The sequence below is a fragment of the Oryctolagus cuniculus genome, chromosome 1 (assembly GCF_051225735.1).
Source record: "Oryctolagus cuniculus isolate XC-2025 breed Fujian yellow rabbit chromosome 1, ASM5122573v1, whole genome shotgun sequence".
NCBI lineage: Eukaryota > Metazoa > Chordata > Mammalia > Lagomorpha > Leporidae > Oryctolagus > Oryctolagus cuniculus.
In genome coordinates this window covers 169,155,945-169,182,752 of record NC_142867.1, presented here as the reverse complement: position 1 = coordinate 169,182,752, position 26,808 = coordinate 169,155,945, and the positions used below count along the sequence as shown (strand labels likewise).

Below are 26,808 nucleotides of genomic sequence, written 5' to 3'. Positions count from 1 at the left end.
CCAATAGTTGAAAGATCTCTCTCTCTGGCTTCTTCTTTCAAATAAATAAGTAAATCATTTAAAAAAAAAAACCAACAAAATCTAGGAGCATGAAAATATATGAGAAATTTGGGAAATGATGAATAGTTAGCTCTTGAATCAAGATATTTGGGAGTATGGTAAAGCTTGAAATGAATCTGGAAATGTAGCCTGTTGCAAAGAAGAACTTTATCCTTGTGAGCCACAGAGAGCTATGTGATTTTAAGGACGGATCAGATTCATATTTGTCCATCATAATTCCCAGAAATTCTTGACATCTTAGCAGCACTCAAAGGCTGTTACTTTTATTGTGGTCTAGATTGTCCTGAGTTCAATTATACTTCCTCATCTTTGCCTGCATTGTCTCACTATTTAGCTTTTTTGTCCACCAACACAAATTGATAAAATGAACATAGGTTTTAGGTCAGTGTTGAATTCTGGGTCTAAGACTGAGAGGCCTATGGTCTTGGGCAACTGCTTCACTTCTTAGCAGCATGGTTTCTTCACCTTTAACAACCAAATGTTAAAATGGTGAAAATGTACTTTGGAAATTTATGTTCATTAAATAAAATAAAATAAAAAAAAGAAAAAAGGAAAAAAATGGTGAAAACATTTAAAATCAAGAATGAAGAGAGACTTGCTTTTTTTTCTATATTGTGTTTAAGGTCCTAACCAGTGTGGTATGGTAAGAAAAAGGAGGAAAATACATAAAGAATGGAAAAATAGTCAATAGGTAAGTCATTAGAATTAATGTAAGTTTAGCAAGTCTGTTAGACACAGTATCAATATGCTAAAAAGTCATCACATTTCTGTGCAATAACTACAAAAAATTTACAGTAGTGGCAGGAAATATCAAGTTTAGGGAGAAATCTAATGAGATATCCATGTATTAGATAGAAGAAATTAAATAAACTTACTGAAAGACATTAAAGAGAACATAAATAAATAGAGGAATATACTAACTTCATGGATTAGAACATTCATGTCAAAATTTCACTTATCACAAGTGATCTACAGATTCAATGCAATTCTAAGCAAAATCCCAGTTGTTTTCCTAAACCCAAAAGGTCAATTTAGAAATTCAAATGGAAATATAAATGATCAAGAATGGACAAGCCACTCTGGAAGAAGTACAAGGTTGGGGGACTTGCTTTACTGGAATTCTGGATATCAATTTATAAAGCTGCTAATGAAACAGAACAGAGATAAAAATAAATCCATATAATTTGGAAACTTAGAGAAATTCAATGGAAAAAGAATGGATGTTTGAAAAAATAATGCAAAAGAAATTGATTATTCAATCATGATAAAAATAAATTCCAAGTACATTAAGATTTAAATGAGAGGCAAAATTATGAAATTGTTACAAGTGATATAGAAAAATATCCATAATTACTTGGAGTAGAAGAGGATTTCTTAGATAAGATACAAGAAGGACAACCAATAAATAGAAGATTCATTAATTCAACTGTGTTAATAATTTGTGGGGTGGTTATTTGGCACAGTGATTAAGACATTGCTTGGGAGTGTGCATGCCATATTGGAGTGCCTGTGTTTGAGCCCCAGATCTGCTCCCAGTGTTGGTTCCTGCTATTGTACCTGAGAGGCAGCAGATGACAGCTCAAGTACTTGGGTCCCTGCCATTATGTAGAATACCAGATGGAGTTCCTGGCTCCTGGCTTTGGCCTGGCCTAACCCTGACAGTTGTAGGCATTTGGGGAGTAAATTGTGGATGTGAAGCCCCCCTCCCCAACAGGTAAAAATTAAGAAAAACAAGAAGACGGTGGAATAGTGAGGGCGCGCACCGATAGTCCAGGAAAATTTAGTTTAATAAAAGCGGAGTTACGGTAGCCTCAGAAAAAGGATCAGGAAAAAATTGCAGAGGAAACTCTTCCGGATCTAGTGGCTGTGACTCAGAGGACCTACTGGGAGAGCAGGGTCGCCCACCGCGCAGAAGCCAAGCTGCGGGAGCCGCAGGGTCTGCGCGCCAGTGTGGGAAGGGGAGTGGATGTGACACAGAGGACCAGCGGGGAGAGCAGGGACACCCAGGGCTCCAAGTTCACACATCGGCGCTGGAAGGGGAGGTGAGCTCAGTAACCGGAGACATTGGCGGGGAAACAGCGGACAGAATTTTAGAGGGAAGCGGGCTTTGAAGCGGGAAAGTTCACCAGACTGACTACAGGAGAGAAGGAAAAAAAAAGGTTGGGGGGGACTGGTACAGACAAGTTTCTCTCTCTGCCAACCTTGCAAAGGCAAGCAAGAGACAAAGAACAAGCCCCACTTGGGATATACATAATAAAAGGGGAGAGCTAAGGCTAAAATTCAGTAGCCTAGGCAACCCAGTGGGAGTCCGCAGGAGAAACCGAGCCTGCACAGACTCTTTGGGTAGAAGCCAGAGATCGGAAGCTAAATACCATCAATTCTGCTCAGCCGTGCAGTATTACTTACCTCCTGAATCAAAAATTAAATAAATAAATAAATAAATAAATAGAGACTTACCACACATAACCTGAGGGTGTCACCTTTGCACACCCGTAACCCTGAAGAACCAAGCAGAGCTCTCAGGCCACACCCATCTCAAGCCTCCAAGGCTCCTCCAACAGCAGGCAGTCCACTTAACACAGACATAGTATAAAAAAAACCTCACAGGGAAAAAGAATTAACTATGCCAAGCAACAAACACAAAAATCGAGGGAACAAGATCAACGATGATACTATGATGCCTCCAAATAAACAAAACACCCCAAGCCAAGATTATGAAGATGATGAGATAGAAGAAATGCAAGATACGGATTTCAAAAAATTTATGATAAGAACATTTAGAAGTTTTCAAAAGCAAATCCTTGAACTACAGAAATCCTTATTGGACAAGGTTGAAAATCTCTCTCATGAAAATGAAATTTTAAGGAAGAATCAAAATGAAACGCAGAAACTAGAACAGGAAAGTGTGATAGTGAAGAGAAATCAAAATGAAATGAAGAGCTCAATAGATCAAATGACAAACACATTAGAGAGCCTTAAAAACAGAATGGGTGAAGCAGAAGAGAGAATATCTGACTTAGAAGACAGAGCACAGGAAAACATAAAGTCAAACCAAAGAAAAGAAGAAGAAATTAGAAATCTAAAAAATATTGTTGGGAATCTACAGGATACTATTAAAAAAAACAACATTCGGGTTCTAGGAGTTCCTGAAAGCATGGAGAGAGAGAAAGGATTAGAAGGCCTTTTTAGTGAGATACTAGCAGAGAACTTTCCAGGTTTGGAGAAGGACAGAGACATCCTAGTACAGGAAGCTCATAGAACCCCCAGTAAACATGACCAAAAGAGATCCTCACCACGACATGTTGTAATTAAACTCTCCACAGTGAAACATAAAGAAAAGATCCTAAAATGTGCAAGAGAGAAACGTCAGATTACTCTCAGAGGATCTCCAATTAGACTCACAGCAGACTACTCATCAGAAACACTACAGGCTAGGAGGGAATGGCGAGACATAGCACAGGTGCTAAGAGAGAAAAATTGCCAGCCCAGAATATTATATCCTGCTAAGCTCTCATTTGTGAATGAAGGTGAAATAAAGACCTTTCATAGCAATCAGAAATTGAAAGACTTTGTCACCACTCGTCCAGCCCTGCAAAAGATACTTAAAGATGTGCTACACTCAGAAACACAGAAACATGGCCATCAATATGAAAGAAGGTAAAGGAAGAACACCTACCAGTAAAAGAGCATGGGAAGCTCAAAGCATATACTAGAAAATATCTCCGGGAAAATGGCAGGGCAAAGCCACTATGTATCCATAGTCACATTAAATGTTAATGGACTTAACTCTTCAGTTAAAAGACACTGATTGGCTGATTGGCTTAAGGAACAACATCCAACTATTTGTTGCCTACAAGAAACACATCTCTCTAACAAAGATGCATGCAGACTGAAAGTGAAAGGTTGGAAAAAGATATTCCATGCCAACAGAAACCAAAAAAAAGCAGGTGTAGCCATATTAATATCAGACAAAATAAACTTTAATACAAAAACTGTTAAGAGAGACAAAGAGGGGCACTATATAATGATTAAGGGTTCAATTCAACAGGAAGATGTAACTATTATAAATGTATATGCACCTAATTACAGGGCACCGGTCTATTTAAAAGATATGTTAAGGGACTTAAAGGGAGACTTAGATTCCAATACAATAGTACTGGGGGACTTCAATACTCCACTCTCAGAAATAGACAGATCATCCAGACAGAAGATCAACAAGGAAACAGCAGATTTAATCGACACTATTACCCAAATGGATCTAATAGATAACTACAGAACTTTCAATCCTACATCTAAAGACTTTACATTCTTCTCAGCAGTGCATGGAACCTGCTCTAGGATTGATCACATACTAGGCCATAAAGCAAGTCTCAGCAAATTTAAAAGAATTAGAGTCATACCATGCAGCTTCTCAGACCACAGCAGAATGAAGCTGGAAATTAGCAACTCAGGAAACTCCAGAAAGTATGCAAACACATGGAGACTGAACAACATGCTCCTGAATGAACACTGGGTCACTCAAGAAATCAAAAGAGAAATCAAAAACTTTCTGGAAGTAAATGAGGATAACAACACAACATATCAAAACTTAGGGGATATGGCAAAAGCAGTATTGAGAGGCAAGTTTATAGCAATAGGGGCCTTTATCAAGAAATTGGAAAGGCACCAAATAAATGAGCTTTCAGCGCATCTCAAGGACCTAGAAAAACTGCAGCAAACCAAACCCAAATCTAGTAGGAGAAGAGAAATAATTAAAATCAGAGAAGAAATTAACAGGATTGAATCAAAAAAAAATTACAAAAAATCAGCCAAGCGAAGAGCTGGTTTTTTGAAAAAATAAACAAAATTGACACTCCATTGGCCCAACTAACTAAAATAAGAAAAGACCCAAATCAATAAAATCAGAGATGAAAAAGGAAACGTAACAACAGACACCACAGAAATAAAAAGAATCATCAGAAATTACTACAAGGACTTGTATGCCAGAAAACAGGAAAATCTATCAGAAATGGATAGATTCCTGGACACATGCAATCTACCTAAATTGAACCATGAAGACATAGAAAACCTAAATAGACCCATAACTGAAACAGAAATTGAAACAGTAATAAAGGCCCTCCCAACAAAGAAAAGCCCAGGACTAGATGGATTCACTGCTGAATTCTACCAGACATTTAAAGAAGAACTAATTCCATTTCTTCTAAACTATTCAGAACAATCGAAAAATATGGAATCCTCCCAAATTCTTTCTATGAAACCAGCATCACCTTAATTCCTAAGCCAGAGAAAGATGCAACACTGAAAGAAAATTATAGACCAATATCCCTGATGAACATAGACGCAAAAATCCTCAATAAAATTCTCGCCAATAGAATACAACAACACATCAGGAAAATCATCCTCCCAGACCAAGTGGGATTCATCCCTGGTATGCAAGGATGGTTCAACATTCGCAAATCAATCAATGTGATACACCACATTAACAGACTGCAGAAGAAAAACCATATGATTATCTCAATTGATGCAGAGAAATCATTTGATAAAATTCAACACCCTTTCATGGTGAAAACTCTAAGCAAATTGGGTATAGAAGGAACATTCCTCAATATAATCAAAGCAATTTATGAAAAACCCATGGCCAGCATCCTATTGAATGGGGAAAAGTTGGAAGCATTTCCACTGAGATCTGGCACCAGGCAGGGATGCCCACTCTCACCACTGCTATTTAACATAGTTCTGGAAGTTTTAGCCAGAGCCATCAGACAAGAAAAAGAAATTAAAGGAATACAAATTGGGAAGGAAGAAGTCAAACTATCCCTCTTTGCAGATGATATGATTCTTTACTTAGAGGATCCAAAGAACTCTACTAAGAGAGTATTAGAACTCATAGAGGAGTTTGGCAAAGTGGCAGGATATAAAATCAATGCACAAAAATCAACAGCCTTTGTATACAGAAGCAATGCCACGGCTGAGAAAGAACTTCTAAGATCAATCCCATTCACAATAGCTACAAAAACAATCAGATACCTTGGAATAAACTTAACCAAGGACGTTAAAGATCTCCATGATGAGAATTACAAAATCTTAAAGAAAGAAATAGAAGAGGATACCAAAAAATGGAAAAATCTTCCATGCTCATGGATTGGAAGAATCAGTATCATCAAAATGTCCATTCTCCCAAAAGCAATTTATACATTCAATGCAATTCCAATCAGGATACCAAAGACATTCTTCTCAGAACTAGAAAAAATGATGCTGAAATTCATATGGAGGCACAAGAGACCTCGAATAGCTAAAGCAATCTTGTACAACAAAAACAAAGCCGGAGGCATCACAATACCAGATTTCAGGACATACTACAGAGCAGTTGTAATCAAAACAGCATGGTACTGGTACAGAAACAGATGGATAGACCAATGGAACAGAATAGAAACACCAGAAATCAACCCAAACATCTACAGCCAACTTATATTTGATCAAGGATCCAAAACCAACCCCTGGAGTAAGGACAGTCTATTCAATAAATGGTGCTGGGAAAACTGGATTTCCACGTGCAGAAGCATGAAGCAAGACCTCTACCTTACACCTTACACAAAAATCCACTCAACATGGATTAAAGACCTAAATCTACGACCTGACACCATCAAGTTATTAGAGAACATTGGAAAAACCCTTCAAGATATTGGCACAGGAAAAGAGTTTCTGGAAAAGACCCGAGAGGCACAGGCAGTCAAAGCCAAAATCAAGTATTGGGATTGCATCAAATTGAGAAGTTTCTGTACTGCAAAAGAAACAGTCAGGAGAGTGAAGAGACAACCAACAGAATGGGAAAAATATTTGCAAACTATGCAACAGATAAAGGGTTAATAACCAGAATCTACAAAGAGATCAAGAAACTCCACAACAACAAAACCAACAACCCACTTAAGAGATGGGCCAAGGACCTCAATAGACATTTATCAAAAGAGGAAATCCAAATGGCCAACAGACACATGAAAAAATATTCAAGATCACTAGCAATCAGGGAAATGCAAATCAAAAGCACAATGAGGTTTCACCTCACCCCGGTTAGAATGGCTCACATTCAGAAATCTACCAACAATAGATGCTGGCAAGGATGTGGGGAAAAAGGGACACTAACCCACTGTTGGTGGGAATGCAAACTGGTCAAGCCACTATGGAAGTCAGTCTGGAGATTCCTCAGAAACCTGAATATAACCCTACCATTCAACCCAGCCATCCCACTCCTTGGAATTTACCCAAAGGAATTTAAATTGGCAAACAAAAAAGCGGTCTGCACCCCAATGTTTATTGCAGCACAATTCACAATAGTGAAGACCTGGAACCAACCTAAATGCCCATCAACAGTAGACTGGATAAAGAAATTATGGGATATGTACTCTTTAGAATACTATACCGCAGTAAGAAACAATGAAATCCAGTCATTTGCAACAAAATGGAGGAATGTGGAACACATCGTGTGAGTGAAATAAGCCAGTCCCAAAGGGACAAATATCATATGTTCTCCCTGATCGGTGACAACTGACTGAACACCAAAAAGGACACCTGTTGAAGTGAAATGGACACTATGAGAAACGGTGACTAGATTAGCATAGCCCTGACTGTGAATGAACAACTTAACACATTATCCTTCTTAGTATTTTTTTTGTCTGTTCTACTTAATACGACTGGTTTAATTCTGTAATTAATACGCAGTTATTCTTAAGTGTTGAAATTTAACTGAAATGTGATCCCTGTTAAACATAAGAGTGGGAATAAGAGAGGGAAGAGATGTACAATTTGGGACATGCTCAAGCTGACTTGCCCCAAATGGTAGAGTTAGAAACATACCAGGGGATTCCAATTCAATACCATCAAGGTGGCATGTACCAATGCCATCTCACTATTCCAAGTGATCAATTTTAGTTCACAATTGATCATAATGAAAGGACTAAGAGTCAAAGGGATCACATTAACCTGTCTAGTACCTGCTAATACTAACCGATAGAATAAATAAAGGGGATAGCGATCCAACATGGGAAGCGAGATACACAGCAGACTCATAGAATGGCAGATGTCCTAAACAGCACTCTGGCCTCAGAATCAGCCCTAAAGTCATTCAGATCTGGCTGAAAAGCCCATGAGAGTATTTCAGGCATGGAAAGCCGAGACACTCTGGCAAAACAAAACAAAACAAAACAAAACAAAACAAAAACCCACCTAAATGAAAGATCTCAGTGAGTGAGATCCCAGTGGAAAGAACAGGTCTTCAAAGAAGGAGGTACCTTTCTCTGAAGGGAGGAGAGAACCTCCACTTTGACTATGACCTTGTCTAAATAGGATAAGAGTCGGAGAACTCAAAAGGCTTCCATAGCCTTGGAAACTCATGACTGGAGAACAGGGAGATTACTGATGCCATAAACAGGAGTGTCAATTGGTAAAGTCAAGAACAGGAGTCACTGTGCACTTACTCCTCATGTAGGATCTCTGTCCTTAATGTGCTGTGCATTGAGATTTAATGCTATAACGAATACTCAAACAGTATATTTCACTTTGTGTTTCTATGTGGGTGCAAACTGTTGAATTCTTAATGTATACTAAACTGATCTTCTGTATATATAGACAATTGAAAATGAATCTTGATATGAATGGAAGGGGAGAGAGAGCGGGAAAGGGGAGGGTTGCGGGTGGGAGGGAAGTCATGGGGGGGTGGGGGAAGCCAATGTAGTCCATAAGCTGTACTTTGGAAATCTATATTCATTAAATAAAAGTTAAAAAAAATTTAAGAAAAACAATTTCTGTTTACCAGAAGACAGCATAAAGAAATGAAAATACAGCCTACCATCCTGGCTAGGGTACACTGTCTTGCTGGGAAATGGAGTTTTTAATATAAAATAATAGAACTGAGGAGACTGATTGAAGGAAACTTCAGTAAAGAAGTGACAAGAATTGCAAATGGTACAGAAACTCTGAAAACCAACAGAGAGCATACTGTTGCTGCTGCCACTCCTGTCCTGGCTCCCTGGCTAGAGGATACCACCTTGCCTAGAAAATTATTCATATATAAAATGTTAAAACTGAAAAGACTGAGAGAAAAACTTCAGTAAGGAAGTGATAAGATCTGCAAATAGAATTGAGAGTCTAAAGTTCAGTAGCGAGAAGAACAAAGCTTGCTGTCTGCTGCTACCTCAGCTCCACTGCTGCCATTTTCCTAAGAAGAGGTAAGCAGAAGGCGTAGCGACCCCACCACTGCTGCAGTCCCAGCCATGGGAGAATTCCACAGTCTTTACTGACTTCAAGTGAAGTCTGGAGGACTGATGGGGGTCTGAGGAGCTACTTTGCTCCAAAGAAGGAGCCCACACTGCCTCCCTCCACTCCCAAAGCACCAGCACTGAGCTGCAGAGAAGCTGATAAACTCCATCTACCTTAGGGGAAAACAAGATTTGAGCTTGTTGTGCTATAAGCCCTAATTTTTTTAAAGCTGTATTTATTTATTTGAAAATCAGAGTTACACAGAGGAGAGGGAGGGAGGGAGGGAGGGAGAGGGAGAGGGAGAAAGAGAGAGAGATAGAGAGAGAGAGGGAGAGAGGAATAATTTGCTGAATGGAACCTCTGCATTTTGGAAAGTCTACAGTACGAATAAACAAAATGTTTTTTAAAAAAATATTTCAAGACTGAGTTTGAAATCAATTTGGCAGTCTCCTACTTGCTTACCTACTTTGTCTTCATTTCAGAGCTGTCTTACATATTAATAAAATGAGACCACAAGAGCCATGTGGAGGGTGTGGTCAGTTGTTTTTGCAATGGTAGCAAGCTAAGCCTGAGAGAATTGCATTTTCCTCATTGCTGAGCCTACTTCAGTAATTAATAAATACAGCAACTGCTGTAGGAGTTGTTCATTCCTCACCTACCAGATCATAATGACTTTTCCAGTGAAAGCAGTAGTGCCAAGGTGAATGTTTTCTCTAAGTAGCTCACAGTTATGATCACATTTAATAGTGCCCTTAAAAATCCCAGTTATAGCAATTTCATTAGAAAAATTGACTCTTATCCATGTTTCTTTATGCAGTCCTTGGTAGAAGCTACTTTTTTGTTTTTCAGAAGAAAATACAGGAAATTCTAAGGGGAAAAGAAAGACTTAGAGCTAGGGAGGGGAGATAGTTGTATTTCATGTTCTAAAGAAGATTCTGTTGATATTTAAGTTGTCATATGTCAAAATAAATTTTTTAAAAAGATTTATGTATTTATTTGAAAGAGTTACACGGAGAAAGGAGAGGCAGAGAGAGAGAGAGAGGTCTTCCATCTGCTGGTTTACTCCCCAGATGGCTGCAATGGCCAGAGCTGCACCGATCCAAAGCCAGGAGCCAGAAGCTTCTTCTGAGTCTCCCATGTGGGTGCAGGGACCCATGGACTTGGGCCATCTTCTGCTTTCCCAGGCCATAGCAGAGAGCTGGATTGGAAGAGGAGCAGCCGGGACTAGAACCAGTGCCCATATGGGATGCTGGTGCTTCAGGCCAGGGCATTAACCCACTGTGCCACAGCGCCGGCCCTGAAAACTAATAAATTTGAGCAAAACCATGAAAGATTGGAGGGATCAGACATACTTGGCTTCAAGTCTTGACTCTGTCAGTTACCAACCAGGCTGTGTACTGTATAGGACTGAGAAAGCTACTTAATCTCTTTAAGCCTTGTTTCCTTTATATACTAGGCAGAGTAACAGAGCCACCTAGAAGGGTTGTTAGGAAAATATATCTGTTAAACATTTAAGCTAGAGTGTGGTAGGTCCACACTACATCTTAGATTGGAAGGGAGCCATGGATCTGAAACTGATCAGTTTCATTTGTCAATTTTCTCTGCAAGTGTGTTTAAAGGAGGGTCACCATACTGACAACTTAGTGCTCAGAATTTAAGCTATAACCTCATGATGACTAGCTCTGGAAGGTATAGTGATGAAATTCATCTCCGTGGCCGGCATTGTGGCACAGCAGGTTAACACCCTGGCCAGAAGTGCCAACATGCCATATGAATGCCAGTTCAATAGCTGGCTGCTCCACTTTGGATCCAGCTCTCTGCTATGACCTGGGAAAGCAGTAGAAGATGGCCGAAGCCCTTGGGCCCCTGCACCATGTGGGACACCCGGGAAGAAGCTCCTGGATCCTGGCTTTGGATTGGCACAGCTCCAGTCGTTGTGGCAATTGGGGAGAGAACCATCAGATGGAAGACCTATTTCTCTCTCTCTCTCTCTCTCTCTAACTCTGACTTTCGAATAAATAAATACATCTTTAAAAAAATACATCTCTCACTGAAAATAGGATTAGGTTACAGCAAAGCCAATTATAGTGCAGATTCTCCCTCTGAATAATGCATCTGAATTCTTGAGTCATATATATATATATATATATATATATATATTCAGCTTATCCAAAATGTAGTTCTTTCTTGTTGCTTCATGAATCTGTTCCTCTGCAGACTTCACCGTCTCAGTAAATAGTGCCTTTGTGCACCTGACTGCTCAAGCCAGAAACCTGAGAGCCATCTTTTCATCCATTTCTTTTGAAAAGATCTTATTTTATTTATTTGAAAGGCAGAGTTACATAGAGATCTAGAGCCAGAGAGAGAGAGAGAGGTGTTCCATCCACTGATTCACTCCCCAGATGGCCACAATGGCTGGAGCTGTGCCAATCCTAAGTCAGGAGCCAGGAGCAGCTTCTGGGTCTCCCACATGAGAGCAGGGACCCAAAGACTTGGACCATCTTCTGCTGCTTTCCCAGGCCATAGCAGAGAGCTGGATTGGAAGTGGAGCAGCTGGGACTTGAACTGGCTCCCATACGGGATGCCGGTGCTGCAGGCTGGGGCTTTAACCTACTGGGCCACAGCACCGGCCCCATCTATTTCTTAATACAGTACATCACTTGGGAAGTTTCCAAGAACTTGGAGATGTTACATAGGACTGATATGAGTGGTACAGCTCCTCAATATCTGGTAACAGTTTTAACTTCAAGTATTACAATTTCTCCAAGAGCAGAAAGCTTTTTTTTCTCTGATCGAATGACAAGTCAAGTGAAACAAAGAAGCTTCTGAATTAATCAGTTTATTTCGTTGCACACAAAAGCAGAATAAGAAAAAATAAGCAAAAGGAATATATGTAAATAAAGGCAAAACTGAATAAAATGAATTACCTGAGTCTATAATGTTCACAGAGACCCAAACACTGTGTGTCCATGGAACAGATTGTCCCAGTGGTCTGCAGTAGTTCCTTCAAACACATTTGGATTGCCATTGAATAGTTAACAAAGAAGTAAGAGACTCTCTCACTCCAGGATAGCCTCTTGTCCCTGATATCTTTTCAGAGTGAGTACTTGGAAAGGGTAAAGTCACAGTGAGATGTCTCAGGTAAGCAGTCTGAAGGCATTGGCACACTATTATTGATCACCTCACATAGTGTGTTATCTCAGCTTCTAGAGGTCAATCTTGGAAGGAAAAGTCTTGGAGCCCATCATCCAGTTTGCATATGGGCATGCAATAGTCAATGTGGCTGTCAACCAGTGTCAAGGGTGGCTGTTGGTCAGCCCCTTTGGCCCAGTTACAGCATTTGTTATAAGAAAAAGCTCAAAATGGAGTTAGTGCTGTCAAAGCATAGTCAATACCAGTCATAATTAAAATATCAGTTTGCTTAGATTCATGCAAATTATAACATGGAAAACAAATCACAACAGGAGGCTGTCTCCTAGGAACCAGAGACAAATGCCAACCAAATCTCTCATTTCTTTTTAATATTTCAACAATTCAAAAATTTGTATTGTTTTATATTGTACAGTGTACATATACTTCTACAACTTACTGTAGCCCCATTAACAATAACAAAGATAGGGAATAAACCCAGATGCCACTCAATAGATGACAGGATAAAGAAAACAAAGTACAACACACAGTAGAGCACCACTCAGCCACAAACAAAAATGAAATCCTGATATTTGCAAACAAAATGAATGAAACTGGATATCACTATGCCAAGTGAAATAACACAGAGAAAGATAAATTCTACCTGTTTTCTCATATATAGTAAAATATGTAATTATATATAGCATAAAAGTGTGTGGATACCATTTCTTTGGTAGATAGATATTTATAAATGTTGCCTTCATTTAATTATACTCTTTACATAATATCTTTTTAAGTTATTTTTTATTTATAAAAGGAAACAAATTTCTTGTATTTCATATATTTTAAGAGCACAGGGGGCCAGTGCCATGGCTCAGTTGGCTAATCCTCTGCCTGTGGTGCCGGCACTCTGAGTCTAGTCCCAGTTGGAGCACCGGGTACTAGTCCCGGTTGCTCCTCTTCCAGTCCAGCACTCTGCTGTGGCACAGGAGGGCAGGGGAGGATGGCCCAAGTGCTTGGGTCCCTGCACCCACATGGGAGACCAGGAAGAAGCACCTGGCTCCTGGCTTTGGATCAGCAGAGCACTGGCTGTGGTGGCCATTAGGGGAGTGAACCAACAGAAGGAAGACCTTTCTCTCTGTCTCTCTTTCACTGTCTATAACTCTACCTGTCCAATAATAATAAAAAAAAGAGCATAGGGGCCGGCACCATGGCTCACTTGGCTAATCCTCCACCTGTGGTGCTGGCATCCCATATGGGTGCCAGGTTCTAGTGCCGGCTGCTCCTCTTCCAGTCCAGCTCTCTGCTGTGGCCCGGGAGGTTAGTGGAGGATGGCCCAAGTGCTGGGAGACCAGGAGGAGGCACCTGGCTCCTGGCTTCAGATTGGCACAGCACCAGCCACAGCGGCCATTTGGGGGGTGAACCAACAGAGGGAAGACCTTTCTCTCTGTCACTGTCTAACTCTATCAGTCAAAAAAAAGAGCATAATAATAGTTCCCATTCTTTTTTTTTTTTTGTAAATATACATGATAATGCATCTATTATTAACAGTGGACCAAATAATGTATAAGGCAAAGACATTTAAACAGATGCTGTCATCAAACATGCTCTGAAACAGAAAACCCATGGACAGGATCTAGACATAGGCCTTTTCTCATGAGGCCTAGAGTGAAATACAATCAACACCCAGGTGACAGTCCAACTGCTGGGAGTGTGAGGGGCAGCAGGTCATGGGGAGGAAGGTAGCAGCCCCAAAGAACAGCTGGGGTTTGGCCTTACTTGTGATACTTATTTTGACACTCCATGTTTGAAATAAAGAAAAAGACACTTTGATAACATTGTACAAAAGGCATCAACTCCCATTTCAAAAATAAATGGGAAGACTTCACAGTCAAAGTTCAGTAACGTGTCAGCATGTACCCTGGAACTCTGCTGAGCGTCAGCCCTGGAACTCTCTACTTTTCCCTCCACCAGCATCCCCCCTCTCAGCTCTATTCACTTCAGGAATGCTGGGGATACTTCTGAGAGGTAACTGCTAATGGATATGAAAAGAACGATTAGAAAATGTTTGGTGACAGACCTAATCATTGTTGGTGCCAGAATCAATGCGGTCCAAGGGATGGCTAAGGATAGCAGACCCCACACAAATAAACCAAGTTGGGCCCCTCACTAGTACTAGGAAAACTTGGGTTTCATCTGAGACAATCCTTAGCCTGTGATCCAACAGATCAGAAAGGTCCCCAAGGCAATTTATGCCTATGATGTGTCTGGTGAAATTTTAAACTAATTTTCCCCATCCTTTTTAAATAGCCATGGTCTGCTGGCGCTCATGGCAAGCTCTGAGCAGCCTCTGCAGGTGGCATCTTATGTGTGCAGTCCAGGAACCCCAGCCTGCTGTTGCAGAAAACAAAGTCCCTGTCTCACTGTCCAACCTCAGTTAGAACCTCCACTTTCTCTGTGCTTTTTAATAAAGCAGCACCTGGAAGACAAAAAAGAAAAAAGGTGGGGGGGAGGTGGAGCATCCCTGGCACCATTTCGGATCATGGGTGGTGGGGGTGGAGGAGCTGCTCCCCGACTGGGAGGGTCTCGCGCTGGGGGAGGTGGCCTATTACTCAGTAAAGAGGGGGAGGCTGAGGTGGGTGGAGGAGGTGCCAGGCCTCTGACAGGCCCTGGTGTCTTCCTATGCAAAGAATTGTGTCTCTGTGGAAGCTCAGGGGCTGACTCATTAGTGGGACTGGAGGGTCCATTGGGGACCCCAGGAGGCTGGCGGTAAGGCGGTGGAGGAGGAGCCAGAGACTGGCTACTTGGTCCCGTTCTGATATTCACAGGGGAAGGAGGTGGTTTGACTGGGGGAGGAGCAGGAGGTCCTTCTCGGCCAGGATGAAGCCTCTGTCCAGGTGTTGGCTGCCAGGAAGACCTACTGAACTGAGGCACACCTCACTGATGTGTTTCTTGGCATAGAGGAATCTTTGAATATCCCTGTAAGCTTCTACTCACTTCCTTACCCTTCTCTACCCTGCTGTGTTAACCCCTACTGCCTTGGGAAGGCAAGGGTGGTAGAGAAAGGAACAGGAAGAGCCTGCTCAGTCAGACAGGCTCTGAGTTTCAGTATGAGCAGACCATAAAATCCTCTGTAGTCCCCTCTCCCCTGTCTGTCCCTTCCATGAAGTGCTTCACTCTTACCTTTTCTGTCATCTGCAGGCAGCCTCCAGGAGCTAAAGGACTCCAAGGCCCACTGACCACTTTATGGACAGTCAGAAACAACTGAGACAAGACTCACAGTTGAGGTTAAGGCCAAGGTTCAGGCTCAGGCCTTATCTTTCGATCTCTCAACAGAGGTTTTTGGAATTTGTTAATGAATGACTTTCCCAACTAGAAGTGATTTTTTTTCTTGAGGGAATGGGTGGCAGAAGGGAGAACGAATATGCCTCAGTCTAGCACCCTGAGGAATGGAGCAGAGAGTCTCAGAAGGCTCAAATGGCTCCTGGTCCCTTTGCTGCAGAGGAACCGACTAGCTCTAAAATGATCCTCAGTTTACTTTACCCTTTCTTTTTATTGAATGTTTAGTTTAACTGATTAGTATTTAGTCTTTATATCCAACTTATCCCTGGGCAGTGGGGAGGAAAAGTGAGAAAAAAAAACAAAATACCCCTAAAAATAAAGCAAACCCATTTCCTTGTCCATTCTCCAAACCTGACCTTTAAAACAGATCACTTCTCTGAAAACTCCTTTCCTGTTTCACTAATAATGTCCCTCTTCCCCAGAAGTCCTTGCCATGCCAGCCTCCTAAATGATGAAATATTGTACACCTGCGAAGCTCCCCCACAGTTGGGAGGAGGAGGTAGGGCTATCATTCCTCACCCTGCCCCAACAAGTTAACTTATCATAGCAAGGCACCTTTCCCCAGGAGGAGAGCAGGAGACACAGAAACTTCTTCCTCATTTGGCTAGCAAGGCTTACTAGAGGACGGATGCAGGGTTTGAGACCCTACTGCAATACAAAGAGTCCGATCGCCAAATCCAGAGACGAGATGCATAGATGGAGGTGAGCTGGGAGGACGCTTCGAGTCTAGGGGTTGGTTGCACTGGAGAAACAAGTTAGGAGCTCTCATGCAGGATTCAGGGGAATGGAAGGGACCATCTGAGAAGTAAAGAGGGTCCATCCTTTTCCTGAGAACAGGAGCAAGCCAGGCTTCACCTGAGAATGGGTGGCAGAGGTGGGGCTCCACGGGCAGCTCGATTTGTTTTGCTGGGGTATATTCTCTGAAAGTGTTTATATCCTTCTGGAGCAGGAAAATCCTCTACTGGATGGAAGGAATACTTTGATTCAAAATCATCCAAGAAAGACCAGACAGTGGTGATGGAATCTCTGTGGCCATTCCTTAGAGGTGGTGGAGGAGGGGGTGGCCCAGCTGGTGTCCTTGAAGGCGGAGGTGGGGGGCTTTCCTCGGCTCAGGGGTTCTGACCCATGCATTCGGTATGGTGGGAGGGGAGGCGGAGCATCCCTGGCACCATTTCGGATCATGGATGGTGGGGGTGGAGGAGCTGCTGCCCGACTGGGAGGGTCTCGCGCTGGGGGAGGTGGCCTATTACTCAGTAAAGAGGGGGAGGCTGAGGTGGGTGGAGGAGGTGCCAGGCCTCTGACAGGCCCTGGTGTCTTCCTATGCAAAGAATTGTGTCTCTGTGGAAGCTCAGGGGCTGACTCATTAGTGGGACTGGAGGGTCCATTGGGGACCCCAGGAGGCTGGCGGTAAGGCGGTGGAGGAGGAGCCAGAGACTGGCTACTTGGTCCCGTTCTGATATTCACAGGGGAAGGAGGTGGTTTGACTGGGGGAGGAGCAGGAGGTCCTTCTCGGCCAGGATGAAGCCTCTGTCCAGGTGTTGGCGGCAAGGGTTTCTCTCTGTTGTAGGCTGGGGCTTTGTTGCTGTGCATAGGCAGAGGTGTAGTGGGTGCATTGGCACGCCGCCCTGGGGGGGGGGCGGAGGCGGGGCAGAGGAGCTGTGCTTCATGCCAGTACTGCTGGTGGTATTAGGCCGAGAGAGGTCTGGCAAAGAGGGTCTCTGCATCCGCGGCAGTTCTGGGAGTGAGGCTCGACTGCTGTCTGTATCATCCTGAGGACGCCCGCTGGCTGTAGACACTGGAGGCCTGGGGGCGGCAGCTCGAGAACTGGGGACTTGTAGAGCTGGCTTACCAGCTGGATTCTCTGAAGCATCCTTGGCTCCCACAGGTCTGAGCTTGGGCACTCCTCCTTGGAAAAGTCCTCCTTTGGGCTGCAAGGCAGCTGCTCCACAGCCATAACCCCCACTGCTCCCTTTGGGCTTCTCCAGGATGGGAGCACTCCGGTCATTAATGTTGGTCACCTTCTTCAGCTTGGTCCCTTTGCATATGTCCTGTAAGAGGGCGCCTCGACCTTGCTGCTCATCTCTACTCAGCTTGGGCGGCTCTGTGTTGGCCTCAGCGACGGATCCAGCCCGTCCTAGCCTCTTTGCAGCCTGGTCGCAGCCGCTCCAGGAGCGAATCCTCTGCCCCCTCCGCTCCGGCTTCGTCCTGTCCCGCTCGCCCCTCGGCAAGCTTTCTCACCGCCGCCGCCGCCCCTTTTGCCAACCCGGAAATGGATATCAATAGTTCCCATTCTAACCTCTCTCCCTCACTCTCACCCTTCCTTCATTTTTTCTTTTAATTTTTACAATGACATAGTTTTTATTTTCTTTAGAATTACAAACTTAATGCTCCACTAAATAAAGAATTCAACAAATAGTAAGTAGAAAAACCACTGCTTCTCAAGAGCAAGGGCTGTAAACAATAATTAAATCTCAAAAATTTTAATTTTACTCATATATGTTGTTATTTTGTATTCTGAATTTTAGTTACCACAAATCAGGGAAAATGTATGATATTTGTCTTTTTGGGACTGGCTTATTTCACTAGCATAGTGGTCTCCAATTGCATCCATCCTATTACAAAAGACAGGATTTCATTCTTTTCTGAGGCTGAGCAGTACTCCATCTTGTATACATACCACAACTTCTACATCCCATCATCAGTTGAGGTTGATTCCATATCCTGGTTATTGCCAAGTTTAGCTGCTATAAACTAGGGGATGCAGACCATTCTTTGGTATATTGATTTCATTTCCTTTGTGTAAATTTTCAGGAGTGGACTCTACTTTGGATTTCTGAGGAATTTCCATATTCTATAATATCCAGCAGTGCCTTAGGATATCTGTTTCCCCACATACTCGCCAGCATTTCTTACTTTTAAATTTTTAGATGATAGCTATTCTTTTTTTTTAAAGATTTATTATTTTTTTTGAGAGGCAAAGTTACAGAGACAGGAAGAGAGAAAGAGAGAGAGGTCTTCCATCCACTGGTTCACTCCTCAAATAGCTACAATGGCTGAAGCTGGGCTGATCTGAAGCAAGGAGTCAGGAACTTCTTCTGGGTCTCCCAAGTGGGTGCAGGGGCTCAAGGACTTGCCATATTCCACTCCTTTACCAGGCACATTAGAGAGCTGTATCAGAAGTGGAGCAGCCAGGACTTGAACTGGTGCCCATATGGGATACCAGCATTGCAGGCAGAGGCTTAATCTACCATACCGCCGTTAAGGTGAGAATGTTAGCCATTCCAACTGGGGTGAGGTGAAACCTCACAGTGGTTTTCATTCACATTTCCTCGATGGCTTGTGATCCTCAGAATCTTTTTATGTGTCTGTTGGCCATTTGTATTTCATCCTTTAAATGCCTGTTCATATTGATAAGCATATTTCTTAACTGGATTATTTGTTTTATTGTTGTTGAGCTTCTTGAACTCTTTATAGATCCCAGATATTAATCATTTATAAATTGCATAGCTTGAAAATATTTTCTGCCAATCTTCTGGTTGTATCTTCACTTTGTTGACTATTTCCTTTGCTGTGCAGAAGCTTCTTAGCTTGATGTAATTTCATTTGTCTATTTTTGCCTTTATTGACTGTGATTCTGGGATTTTCTCCAAGAGTCAATGTCTTGTCTGCAAGCCAATGTCTTGCAATATTCCCCTATGTTTTCCTCCAGTAATTTAATGATTTCAGGCCTTAGATTTAGATTCTTGATCCACTGTGAGTTGATTTTTGTATAGGGTAAAGGTAGGGGTCTTGTTTCATACTTCTGCATGGAGAGATACAATTTTCCCTACACTATTTCTTAAAGAGACTATCACTTCTCCAGGGAATGATTTTAGTTAATTTGTCAAAGATTAGGTGGTTGTAGATATGTGGATTAATTTCTGGAGTCTCTAGTCTGCTCTAGTCTGTTCCATTGGTTGATGTGTCTATTCTTTTGCCAATACTAAGCTGCTTTGATGATAACTTCCCTGCAGTATGTCATGAAATCTGGTATTGTGGTGCCTCCAGCTTTGTTTTTTGTTGTTTAGGATTGCTCTAGCTACTCAGGGTCTCTTGTGATTCCATATGAATTTTAGGGTCATCTTTTCTAGTTCTGAGAATATCTTTGGTATTTTGATTGAGATTGCATTGAATCTGTAAATTGCATTGGGTAGTGTGGACATTTTGATGATATTAATTCTAATAATTCTAATAATTCATGAACATGGAGGCTTTTTCCATTTTTCTTGTGTCTTCTATATCTTTCTTTAGTGTTTTGTCAGTTTCATTATAGAGATCTTTGACATCCTTGGTGAAATTTATCCCAAGATATTTAATTTTTCTTATAACTGTTGTGAATGAGACTGATCTCAAATGTTCTCTCTCAGACATGACATTTTGTGTATACAAAGGCTACCGATTTTGTATATTGATTTTATATCCTGCAACTTTGGCAAAATCATATATGAGTTCAATAATCTTAGTGGAGTCTTATGTTTCTCCTATGTATAGGATTATATCATCTGCAAACAGGGATAGTTTGACTTCCTGCTTTCCCATTTTTGTCCCTTTGATTTCTTTTTCTTGCATAATGGCTCTGGCTAAAACTTCCAGAACTATATTCAATAGCAGTAGTAAAAGTGAGCATCCTTGTCTAGTTCTGGATCTTAGTGGAAATGCTTCCAACTTTTCCCCATTTAATATGATGCTGGCTGTGGATTTGTCATATATTGCCTTGATTGTGTTGAGGTATGCTCCTACTAGACACAACTTGCTTAAGATTTTTATCATGAAAGGATATGATATTTTATCGAATGCTTGCTCTGCATCTTTTGAGGTAACCATGTAGTGTGGTGGAATGAGAAGGCCATGCCAAGATGGCCGCTGACAACAGAGCCTGCCTGGCAATAGGCTGTGATTGGATGGCTTCAGAAACTGCCTGGCAACAGGCTGTGATTGGTTAGGGCATAGACTGCCCCTTGACCGGATTGGCTGCCTTGGCTATATAAGCTGCTGTATCAACTGAAATAAATGAGTCTGCGGGCTGCTCACCTCTGGCCCGCTTTCACCCGACTCCCAGGGTCTGTGTGGTGACTCCGTGCCTCTTGCCCCCACCATGCTCCTCCTCTCAGAACAAATCAGCCTCAACATCTGGCACACCAATATGACTGAGAGAGAGACAGCGTGTTAGACTCGGTGAGGTCACCCCTTGATTTCGGCAAGTAGGCCCCTTGGTGTTTTGTGTGCTGTTCAGTTCTGTGAGGGTGAGCACAGAATCCCCTCCTAAGCCCCTTTCCTTGTTCTTGTCCTCAGTCTACGTGACCCCAGGTTAGGCATACGCCGCCCAGAAGCATAATGCCACTTCTTGGCTCCTCCTTTTACTTTTGGTTCGCCTGGCGAATTCACATAAGGGACTGATCATCCCAGAATTCGGAACCAAGTCATCTTCCATCACTCAAGAGAGGTGACACTCTGAAGACACCGTGTGGGCATATGGCCTTGATCTAACAAATCAAGGAAGTCCTCCACTAAGCACAAAACATATTTACGATCTGATACACCACTGTCTGTTCGCCTAATGTAGGGAAGCTCCTGCAGAATGCCATCAACTGCTGAGGTGCTAGGAATTTGTTTCGTATGGCAGCAGTGCTGTGCATGTCTTCCCTTTGGCTAGAGTTGGCGTGGTGCACTGCTCTTAAACACTCAAACTTGGGAAAGATACCCCCCTCTCAGAATCCCATGCAGATTACCAAACATAATGAATCTGTGAGTGATAAGAACCTCTCACTCAAGGCCTCTGCCTCACAGGCAACAGTTGATGACTTAGGGAGAGAGAGCTCCGACAGTGAAATGACAATGAAGCAAACAAAGTAGCAATGCCTAGTCAGCCACTGCCCAAATATCCATGGGATGAACTTAGACAACCTCGAGGCAATAACCCATGCAAAGTCTTCCCATCCGCACCCAGCGAGGATCTCATTTGTGGCAGTCCCCAGGCACCCCAGGCTCTCAGGGCAGCTGCTAGACCCCATCCCACCTGCATGTTTGCCGTTAATGTAGGAGCGGATGCAGAATTCAGGCCCTGGATTCCAACGCCTGTAAAAAGGCTTCTGCTAGCCAAGGGTCGAGGATATGCTTGTGTCTTTCCAGAGAATGCGGGACAGCCCATTAGGGTACCAGCCAGAAATATCAAGCCTGACCTGACAGCCAACCAGAACCACCTGAACAAGACTGAGAGTCCACCTTGTTGGCGGACACACCTGCCATATCATCCTACCCTAAGAAAGTGCCCGTAGTCCCATTCACTACTGCTTTATATCCCACTAGCTCTGGTCAGCCACTCAAATGCCACAGCCTATGTGTGGTCACGCCATTCCTGATTACCATTGTTCCTCATTCCTATCCTCATCTGAGCAAGCACTCCTGTGGTCCCCTGTTTTGAGCGCTGGTTAGTCAGGGACGGGTAAGATCCCCTGGGGGACAACCTAAGACAGGCACAGCCACATACGGAGACCACATGGAAACGGGGTCAGCAATGGTATGGCCAAGAATCATGCTTTCTGTTGCTCAAAAATAAACAAAAAGGGGGAAATGTGGTGGAATGAGAAGGCCATGCCAAGATGCCGCTGACAATGGAGCCTGCCTGGCAACAGGATGTGATTGGACGGCTTTGCAAATCACATGACAACAGAGCCTGCCTGGCAACAGGCTGTGATTGGATGGCTTTGGAAACTGCCTGGCAACAGGCTGTGATTGGTTAGGGCATAGATCGCCCCTTGACCGGATTGGCTGCCTTGGCTATATAAGCTGCTGTATCAACTGAAATAAATGAGTCTGCGGGCTGCTCACCTCTGGCCCGCTTTCACCCGACTCCCAGGGTCTGTGTGGTGACTCTGTGCCTCTTGCCCCCACCACGCTTCTCCTTTCAGAACGAATCCACAGCAACAATGTAGTTTTTATTCTTCAATGTTAATGTATCACATTTTTTTGATTTGTATATGTTGAAGCATTCCTGCATATCAAAGATAAATCCCACTAGGTCTGGGTGAATAATCTTTCTGATGTATTGTTGAGTTCAGTTAGATAGTATTTTGTTGAGTATTTTGCCCATTGTTTCAATTGTTTTGAACAGTTTGAGAAGAATTTGAGTTAGCTTTTATTTAAAGGGTTTGTAGAATTCAGCAGTGAAGCCATCCAGTCCTGGGCTTTTCTTTCTTGGGAAGGTCTTTACTATTAATTCAAATTCCACAATGGTTGTTGGTCCTTTTAGATTTCTGTTTCTTTATGACTCAATTTTGATGGATTCTATATGTCCAGAAATCTATTCATTTCAACTAGATTTTCCAATTTGTTGGCATATAGCTGTTTGTAGTAATTCCTGATGGTTCTTTTTGTTTCTGTCATATCCTTTGTAATGTTTACTTTCTCATCTCTGATTTTTTTGTTTCAATTTTGTTTATTTCTTCTCTGATTTTGTTATTACTTTCCTTCTACTAATTTTGAGTTTGACTTGTTTTTTTTTATGTCTTTGTGATTCATTGTTAGATCCTTTATTTGGTACCTTTCCAATTGCTTGATGGAGGCACTAGCTGCTATGAACTTCCTTTTTAACACTGTTTTTGCTGTATCACGTAAGTTTTGATATGTAGTGTTTTCATCTTCATTCGCTTCTAGGAATTTTTTTATTTCTTCTATGATACACTGTTCAACCAGTAACATGTTGTTCACTCTCCGTGTGTTTTCATATTTTCTACAGTGTCTTAAGTTGTTAATTTCCAGCTTCATTCCATTGTTTTCAGAAAAGATATATGATATGATTTTAATTTTTTTGAATTTTTTGAATTTTTTGTGGATACTTGCTTTATGGATTAGCATATGGACTGGACCAGAAAAAGTTTCATGCACTAAAGAGAAGCATGTGTATTCTACAGATGTAGGATGAAATGTTCTTTAGATGTCAACTAGGTCCATTTAGTTCATAGTATCGATTGGATATGTTGTTTCTTCATTGATATTTGTCTAGTTGATCTGTACATTGATGAAAGTGGGTATTGAAGTCTCCCATTACTGTACTCTTAGAATCTATGTCTCCCTTTAGATATAGTAATATTTGTTTTAAATAGTCAGATACCCTGGCATTGGATTCATATACAGTTACTACAGTGAGATCTTTCTGATGAATTGATCCATTAATCATTACATAATGCCCTGCTTTGTCTTTTTAAACAGTTTTTATATTCAAGTCTATTTTGGTGGTATTAGCATGGCTACACCTGCTCATTTTCATTTCTATCCCCATGGAATATTTTTCCCATCCTTTCACTTTCAGTCTGTGTCTATATTTATTGGTAAAGTATGTTTCTTGTTGGCAGCAAATAGATGGGTCTTGTTTTTTTTTAAATACATCAGCCAGTCTATATTTTTAAATTGGAGAATTGAGGCTGTTTACATTCAAGGTTATTATTGATAAGTAACAGCTTGGTCCTGCCATTTTTCCATAAATATTTCTTGTTTTCTTTGGATTTTATTTATGCTTTTAGTAGATTTTCTGCCTTCACATTGCTTCATGATGATGACTGTTTTTCTGTTTTCTCTGTTTTTATGTGTAGCATATCCTTAAATATCATTTGTAAGGCTGGAGGAGTGGTGACAAATTCTTTTAGTTTCTGTGTGTTTTAAAAGGTTTTTATTTCCCCTTCATTTATAAATGAGAGCTTTGCAGAGTACAGTATTCTGGGTTGACAGCTTTTTCTTTTAGGACATGTACTATGTCTCTATTCTCTCCTAGCCAGTATGGTTGCTGATGAGAAATCAGCTCTTAGTCTAATTGGGAATCCTCTGAAGGCAATCTGGTATTTCTCTCATGCACATTTTAGACTTTTTTCTTTATGTTTTGTTTTTGAAAGTTTGAGTATAATATGTTGTGGTGATGATCTTTTCTGATCTTGTCTATTAGGATTTCTATGTGCTTCCTGTACTTGGATGTCTCTATCTTTCTCCAAATTAGTGACATTTTCTGCTATCATTTCACTGAATAGGTGTTTTAATCCATTCTCTCTTTCTACACTTTCAGAAACTCCTAAGATACATATGTTCAGTCATTTTATAGTATCTCATAAATCTCAAACATTATTTTCAGTTTTTCTAATTTTTCTTTTTTTTGTCTATTTTGAACAATTTGTCTTCTAGCTCAGATATTCTTTCTTCTGCCTTACCAAGTCCGTTGTTAAGGCTTTCCAATGTATTTTCTATTTAACAGAGAGAATTCTTTACTTCTAATACTTTAGCTGGATTTCTCTTCAATTTTGCCGATCTCTTGGCAAAATTTTTCATTCACGTTATGTATGGATTTTTTTATCTCATGTTTTGTCTTTGTGTTTTTGAATAATCTTATAATCATCCTTTTGATTTCCATTTTAGTCATTTCATCAATCTCTTCATCTTCACATTCTAATATTGAAGTGTTATTGTATTCCTTTTGGAAGGTCATATTGTCTTTGTTGTTCATTGTTTTATTTATTTATTTATACTTTAAAGATTTATTTATTTATTTGGAAGGCAGAGTTACAGAGAGACAGAGGCAGAGAGAGGTCTTCCATCTACTGGTTCACTCCCCAGATGGCTGCTATGGCCGGAGCTGCATCAATCTGAAGCCAGGAGCCAGGAGCTTCTTCCAGGTCTCCCATGGGGGTGCAGGGGCCCAAGGACTTGGGCCATCTTCGACTGTTTTCCCAGGCCATAGCAGAGAGCTGGATTGGAAGTGGAGTAGCCAGGACTCGAACTGGCACCCATATGGGATGCTGGCACTGCAGGCTGGGGCTTTAACCCACTGGGCCACAGCTCTGGCCCCCATCCATTTCTTTCTTTTTCTTTTTCTTTTTTTTTTTTGACAGGCAGAGAGGACAGTGAGAGAGAGAGAGAGACAGAGAAAAAGGTCTTCCTTTTGCCGTTGGTTCACCCTCCAATGGCCGCCGCGGCCAGCGCGCTGCGGCTGGCACACCGCGGCCGTCACACCACACTGATCCGATGGCAGGAGCCAGGTGCTTCTCCTGGTCTCCCATGGGGTGCAGGGCCCAAGCACTTGGGCCATCCTCCACTACACTCCCTGGCCACAGCAGAGAGTTGGCCTGGAAGAGGGGCAACCGGGACAGAATCCGGCTCCCCGACTGGGACTAGAACCTGGTGTGCCGGCACCGCAAGGCGGAGGATTAGCCTAGTGAGCCGTGGCGCCGGCCTCCCATCCATTTCTTAATACAGAACATCATTTGGGAAGTTTCCAAGAATTTGGAAATTTTACATTGAACAGATATGAGTGGTACAGTTCCCCAATATCTGATGCAGGCGGTGGCTTTACCTGCTACGCCACAGCACCAGCCCCTGCATTTATTTTTAGGCACTTGTGGAAGTACTTGCTGGTTTTCTCCTCTGATGGCTTTTATCTTTGAACTGTACCTCTGTGGCTTAGTGGAGTGTCTGATCCTTCAGTATATATTCAGAAGTATGTGCTGGATGGGACCAAGGAGCTCTGGTCAGTACTCAATGGTGGGACAAAAGACTCATCAAATTTGGGCCTGATGGGTTGCCTCTGCTGTCATCAGGGAGGAGATTAGACTTACCTCTTATCTGCCAAGGTGATTAATGCGTAGGGTTAGCCCACAGTGGCTACACACCACCCACACATGCACATGAACCACACAAAGGATCTGCACAGTCCCTAGTGTAAGCCTGGAACCTGCAGTGACCACTGAGGCACTCAGGTAACTCTGAGCCTCTGAAGTCAGACAGTTACTGCCCAGAAACCAAGCTACACCTCATGCCCTATTGTACAGTTAGTTACACAGTTTCCACAGTCATAGTGTGCAAGGTTCCAACAGTCACAGGGAGCATGGGATTCAGTCTAAGCCCTGCAAGTATGTGCTGTCCATGAAGAGAGCAGAGGCATTCCCAGAAATAGCTGCCTGTTGGTTTTCTACTTTGGCATTCTGAGTTCAGGTGCCTATGATAGAG

At 42.1% G+C, this 26,808-nt stretch overlaps 1 pseudogene; it reads right to left on the bottom strand.

Moving 5' to 3' along the window:
• Nucleotides 1-15,876: 15,876 nt before the first annotated feature.
• LOC100355833 (WAS/WASL-interacting protein family member 2 pseudogene) lies at nucleotides 15,877-22,068 on the bottom strand (annotated as a pseudogene).
• Nucleotides 22,069-26,808: the final 4,740 nt, after the last annotated feature.